Source organism: Frankliniella occidentalis, unplaced genomic scaffold (assembly GCF_000697945.3).
Source record: "Frankliniella occidentalis isolate FOCC.00 unplaced genomic scaffold, Focc_3.1 Scaffold42, whole genome shotgun sequence".
In the NCBI taxonomy this organism is placed as follows: domain Eukaryota; kingdom Metazoa; phylum Arthropoda; class Insecta; order Thysanoptera; family Thripidae; genus Frankliniella; species Frankliniella occidentalis.
Window position 1 is genome coordinate 806,504 of NW_026267172.1, and position 5,220 is coordinate 811,723.

Consider the following 5,220-nt stretch of genomic DNA (forward strand, 5'->3'; position numbering starts at 1 on the left):
GATTTCACCGTAGCCCGCATGCTGTCGTGTGGCCGCACTATCAGCCCTACTGACAATTTAAGCAATGCGGCCAAGTTCATTGCACGTTAAAAGTAATTTTTTTCATTTTAAAACCTGGTCTTGGATCTTATGGAGAACGCCAATGGCACCCAAGCAGACCAGGTCTTGAAACACAAGAAACTTTTTTGACCGTGTGTAGCTGTATGTTGTGATGCTGATAACGGGCCGAGAGTGTGGGTTTGCCTATCGAATCTTTACCACAGCCATACGGTTCTCCTCCACGAATTTAAAACGAGATCCAAATCAAGTTGTTTCACTGCAATTGACGAGGCCTCGGCCTCAGCGGCCTGCGGCCGGCCGGCCTGTGGCAGCACGGAGCGCCTGTGAATCGGTGGGTAGGCCACCCGCACGACGGGCGCGCCGAGCGGGGCGCCGCCCGCCCTCCTCTACGCTACGCCACGCCACACGGGTTTCGAATTGCGGGCCGCGTGTGTTGGGAAACGGCTGCAGCAGCGGGGGGGCGGCGGGGGCGGGAAAGGAAGGTTTGTCTTCGGCAAGTTTGGCATCGGCTTTCGGCTTTTACCGACCGGAAGCGAGATAAATTGTCTGCCGTCACAAATAACCCGCCTTCCGGCTCCGGCCCCCACGTGTCAGGACATATATACAAAACTTTGGGTTGAGCGGTGCCGGCCGGGACCGTAAACAAAGACGACTGCAGCGTTATCAGCAGATAACACGAGCGCATAGTTTTATGATAAAACTTTTTTTGTGTGTCTTTGGCTGATCTGGAAACCAGACTAAACTGTGTGCGCTTCTCTCCTGCGAAGCCGGAACGAGTGAGACAAAGTGAGACAAGGGATGGGAGGCGGGACGGAAGACTGTGAGTCTCCCCTTCGCCCTCTCTCTCTCTCTCTCTCTCTCTCACACACACACACACACACACACACACACACACACACACACACACACACACAATCACACAATCACACGAGAGTGACCAGTATTTCAAATGACACACGACGGCTCTTTCCATTTGTTGGCAATTCATGAAAGGGAAGTTGCAAGAACTAGAAACAAAAAGAAGAGGGGATGGAAAAAAGGAGCCAGTAAACAGTGCACTGAGAAAAAATAGCTGCTAGCACTAGACACTTGTCTAATGCGTCACACTTTGTCCCCGTGGGAAAACGTTCAGTTCTGACCCCCCTCCCTGCAGGGTTCACTGTAATAGTGAAATGCGTGGAAATCATTTATAAGCTCAGGCTCAGACCTTGGGTCTACACTTGTCCGTCCCGATACCATCCAACAAGCGGTCGGGCGGGGCGCGTCAGAACCATGGACGACATAGCGTTATAGAATATAGAAATATTCCCGGAACCGAGTGGCGCGCGGCGGGGCGCATGGAGCGCTATGCTGGTACGAGGAAGGAAGGTACCAGGTACTGGAGCACCACAGACGAGAGAACTGCCGAGCGCCAGAGGAGAGAGAGACAGAGAGGGGGGGGGAGAGACAGAGAGAGAAGCAGCATCGCTACCTACCCCGCCCTAAGAGGGTGCGGCCCAGGCAAATTTAACCACAGCTCGTCGGCGGGAGGTTGCTGGTGGCGGCGGGTAGCGGGCGCCGTCCTGCGGGAAGCACTCAAGCAGAGCGACTCAGAAATGTGGGTGCGAAAATAACACCTCAAGCCGTCGCAGACTACTGTGGTAGAGATCTAGTTCGGTTTCCTTTCTCAAAACATGAAAAACAGAAATGGGTAATATTTTAAACACCGACGCGTGTCGCGCGTCCCGTTGGAAGGGTCTCGTCTTAGACAAGAACACTAACAGCACTCCAGTGTGCGAGCGTGAGTGAGCACTATTCTAGTCGCTGAAATAGAGGCGCACCCGTGTGTGTGTGAGAGAGGGAGGGAGGGAGGGAGGGAGAGAGGGAGTGGGGGAGATATTCTTCGGCCAACCCCCTGAGAGGGATAGAGGATGGAGGGGAAGAGGGGTAATGGTGGCAAACACTCGCATGCACCCTTCTCTTGCACACAGCAAAGAGGGGGAGTGGGGAGCAAGGGTGCAGGTGGGTCTTGAAGAGGAAGGAGAGAGAGCGAGAGGAAGGGCGAGAGAGGCAAGAGGGGAGGGAGTGTAGGAGTCTCAAGAATAGCAAGAGGTGGTGGTGGGGAGTGTATGCAGTCAGCAGCGATGTATGTGTACAAGGAGGGATTTGGTGTGGCACGTCAGAGAGAGAGCGAGAGAGAGAGAAAGAGACAGAGAGAGAGAGGCAGACAAAGGACACGGTGTGGTCCTCCTCTTCCTACCGCGGCCGGCCCGGGGATCTCGAGACGGGAGGACAAAGACAGAACCGCACAGCGAATTATTAGGGGCGAAAGAGAGAGACAATGGGATTGCTGGTTGGTGCGGGCGGCGGAGCGGGCGAGGTGGGTGTGGGTGGAGACGTGGGCGCCCTGCTGGTACACCGCCCTAATAGGCATCACTTGCCCCCGCTATGTTTGCTTGTCGGGCAAAGTTAATTAAAATTGATAGAAACAACAGCAATATCACTCGAGTTGGAAAACATCCTTGCGCTTACGAGAAAACCAGCAGAAAGCACCGTAAAGAAAAATCAAGACCCCAAAAATCTAAACGAGGCAACAAAAAAAAAATACAAACATAACAAAAATAAAAGATGCGAGCTGGGCGAGCAAACGAATCCCACATTGTAAATGCTCTGTTATCATCATCGTCGCCATATTGGTACGACTGATTGGCACGGTCGCATACTGATGGTGGGAACTCATTAGGAGAGACCAGACCCGCCGGCGGCCCTCAAGGGAGTCGCCTCTCCACCTCCGCCCGCCGCTGGCCCGTCGTCCGGCGGCGGCATGGGACCGCTCTACGGGGGCCATTGTTGCAGCCCAACAATGCTGCCAACCACCAACAATAAACACATTTTCCCAGCAGCGGCGGCAGCAGCGCCAGTACAGTGGAAGTGGGAGCCCTCCCCAGACCCGAGCAGGCTGCCGCCGGTGGCCCTGGCTTGTTGTAGGGCGTCTTAGACGGCCATTTAGAACGGCGAGCAGTTGCCCTGCTTCCTAAGCAGCAGCCAAAGCTGCCCATTCCGCCGCCGGGCGACTGTCACTGCCGCTGCTGCTGCTGCTGCTGCTGCTGAAGCAGGTGGGCGACGGCGACAACGTGCACTGATAAATAAAGTCTTCAACTGGCGTGCACGTGTGAGTACTCCGCACTATGTTGCACACTTCAAAGTGTGTGACTGGATATTTGAATAATTTACCGTGTTTAACAGTAGAGCTGAACACTTGGAAGTGTTCAACAATCTGACGAAAAAAATGGTAGTAAATTGAATTTCGATCTCAAATATTTGGGGACCGATGGGACCTCATTAACTTAATTTTCACCTTAATGTTTCCTGCTTCCCCTCAGGTGCGACGTGCTCACCACCATCGTGTACATGAGACACCTACCCGCTGTCATGCAATTTGCAGTGCCCCTTTCCCCCGTCCCCCACCATCCTTCTCCCCATCCAGTCTCTATCTCCTTTTCGCAATTTCCCATAATTTGATTTGAGCCTCATCGAGTCACAAGGAGGCCCAGCCGCCCGCCTTGTGCCTGGAATTTGAGACCATGTATAACTAGAGGCTCCACTCTGTTCATGGGCGAGGCTTGTTAGTGAGATAGCTCGGCTCATTATCCTAGGCTAATTATGAACGGCACCTATAGAATTCAGCTCACACTTCCCCGTGCGCACACTTGGACGCGCACACACGCACACAAGAGAGCAGCAGGTGCAAGCAGACGAGGAAAGGCGGAGGCGGCAGAGCGGCACTCCAAGCTCAAAGTCGGCCCGGGGTGGGGGGAGGGGGGGGGGGAAGAGAGCGAGGAGTAAGGCAGCAGGGGTCGAAGAAGAGGGGGTTTGTCCAACTTCCGGGTACGAGGCTATAAGCTCAGATTGCAAGAAGGGAGACCATTTGACGCCCTAAAACAAACCCCCTCTTCGGCACGCGAGTGGCAAAGGTACGGGTCGTATAACCCCCCGGGGGGGGGGGGGGGGATATAAGCCCGCATCAAACTCGCCGACTTGCTAGCAGCACTTGCGAGCGCGCGCACTCCGGCGCACTCGCGACGCTGCAACGAGTTATCTTCAAAGAAGTATTTCACGACGCAAGGGGTTAAGCGCCTGCCCCGCAGAGGGAGCTGCTGTGCACCCTTTCTAAATTCAATTCGGGTTGTCGGGAGCCAACAGGACGCAATGCATTAAAATGTGCCTTATCTCTCGCTCTGTTTCCAGGCGACCCCAACGGCCCCAGCCCCTTTCTCCTTCCCCCCTTTAGCCCTCCACTTTCGCCGTTTACAATGACGTAGTGTTCTTGTTGCTGCTAAACATATCTGTAAATACTCCCTCCTGAATAAACACACACAAAACACTTCTCCGCCCGAGAGCAGCCACCCGCCCGCCTTCCACCATGCATACTTGCAGCACAGCTATTTAATTTTGGATGCGCCCGCCGGTTGAGGCGAAGTAAAAGTAAATAAAAACAGAGCAGCGAACCACTATGCTCCTGGCAGAGAAAGGGAGAGGGAGAGCGGAAGATAGACGAATAATAAAGCAAGAGACAAACATTAGATATTGGATAACTTTTTCCACTAAGTGGTTGAAATAATATTTTAATATTGTAAAAACCCAACTAACTGTATAAACAACAATGCCCCCCTACAGCACAGCAGCATCCTTGGAGCAAAGTGCGAAGTCACTCCACATGAGGCGATGGTGTACTTAGGCGCACACCAACGCTCCACGGCCACTGCGTCGCGACGCGCAAGGGCCTTAAGTACGTTTTTATGGTCCCCTCGTATCGTACCGACTTGACGACAGCGCGGCGGGGAGGGGCCAGAGCTATTACAGAGATCGATATAAACACACACAGACTGTGACGGGAGGCTGGCCGTAAGCAGAGCAGTTGCGCCTGCAGGCGCGTGCTCTGGCGCAGAGGGGCACATCTAGGGAGCCGCGCCTCAACTCGCACGTGTGTGGGTCATTCCGTGTGACCCACATTTAAAAGGAACGCGCCCTTCGCTGCCGGTGCAAGGATATTCTGCTTCAGCAGATGGAGTTGTGCTCAGCGAGGAGAGGAGAGTGTGCGGGGGCGGAGAGCTCTCGCGGAGGGGGAGTGGGGAGAGATCCTTTACTTATGGATTGCGTGCCCATCTATGATGGACGAGG